Genomic DNA, 1,471 nt, shown 5'->3' with positions numbered 1-1,471 from the left:
AAAAAAAAAAAAAAAAGTGTCCTGGCAGGAGAACGAGGGAGGCAGGTGAGGGGCTGAGGCTTGTGGGGACACGGTTACAGCGTTGGCTGAGAGTGGGGTGCACCGGAAGGGGTATGAAAGAAGGTAATACTAAGGAAGCTAAGTCTCCCAATTTAGACTCCCCCAGAAGCAAACTCTGAAGCAAGGATTCAAGAGCAAGTAGTTGATTTGGCAAGTGCAGGGACATGGGGAAGTGTAGGGTCCAGCCCTGCAGGGTTCTGTGAGCCCCTCCTGGCTGGTGCGGAGAGGAGAAATTGTAGAAATTAAAGACACAAGACACAGATAGAGAAAAGAGAGTTTGGACCCAGGGGTCCACTGCTACCCAAATCGCGGAGACCAGCAGTGGCCCCAAATGCCAGGATGCTCTCACTTTTATTGAGTTGCAAATCCGGGGGCAGGGTAGGTAGAACGTGGCGCTGGTGGTTGGTGACTGAGGGCAGGGTAGATAGGGCATGGCAGTGATAGGGTCAAGTATATCACGTGTCATTCAAACCATATTATTTGGTTTACTGGTTTTATAAATATTTAACTGTTAATGGTAAAATGTCTCTTTATGACACTTGCCTCAGAAAATGTAAGTTGGGTTGGAGGGTTGGAGAGTTAAATTTTGGGTATAGTGTTGGTAATTACTAATTATGTCCTGAGACCATTGACTGAATAACACCTAGTGGGCGGGTTGGGGGCCAAGACATTCAATTTAGGTGCGATGATAGCATAAGGCATGGCAACACACAGACAGGTCCCACAGGACGGGGGGCGGGACTCCTACCGGAACCTACGGGAATGCTGAGGACTCCCCCCCCCCCCCTTTCCCCACCCAGGCACCCTATGCATCCAGTGACGCGGTTAAGAGGGTGATAGCGCCACACCATCGTGATGTCTTATTTAAGAGGAACGTGGACACGATCTTGGTGAGATGGCCCTGAGGTAGGAACCAAATGCCAGGTATAGTTTCAGTATAACCAAGCCCTGTCTATATGGGCCCGGAGCGAGAAGAGCCGCAGAAGTGGGCGGGTTGGTGGTTTCACGGAGGATGGTAGATTAAGAGACCAAGAATACGAGGGGATATCCATGGTTAGAAGGACTGAAGAAATAGGATGCGCTATGTCCGACCAATGACCTAATGTGCAAATGTACTATTAAGGATTCTGCGGACTGTACGATATTCATGCTTTGGACGCTTGTAAGTGGATTTCTGGATTAGATGCGTTATAGTCCAATGTGAGATAACAGTTCTTGCTTGTAAGCACGTTCTCTGGTGTATTATGCACGTTTTGATTGTATGTGCTATGTATAGTTAAGCATGTGTAGTACTATGTATTATTCATGGGGATAAACATTAATGCACTAATTACATAGGGTTGGGGCAGTTGTGTATGCTTTTAGAATACTTTATGGCTATACCATCAAATAATATAGATATACCAATTAA

The 1,471-nt window shown here is 46.8% G+C and overlaps 1 long non-coding RNA gene across 1 annotated transcript in view; it reads right to left on the bottom strand.

The window, feature by feature from the left end:
* Nucleotides 1-1,108, bottom strand: part of LOC108315975 — a 1,845-nt gene extending 737 nt beyond the window's left edge. The window contains exon 1 of the long non-coding RNA XR_001830135.2: nucleotides 865-1,108. This is a non-coding gene — a long non-coding RNA (uncharacterized LOC108315975). The remainder of the gene's footprint in view (nucleotides 1-864) is intronic.
* Nucleotides 1,109-1,471: the final 363 nt, after the last annotated feature.

This window comes from Cebus imitator, unplaced genomic scaffold (genome assembly GCF_001604975.1).
Source record: "Cebus imitator isolate Cc_AM_T3 unplaced genomic scaffold, Cebus_imitator-1.0 Scaffold180, whole genome shotgun sequence".
In the NCBI taxonomy this organism is placed as follows: Eukaryota; Metazoa; Chordata; class Mammalia; order Primates; family Cebidae; genus Cebus; species Cebus imitator.
This window is presented reverse-complemented; position numbering and strand designations above follow the sequence as displayed.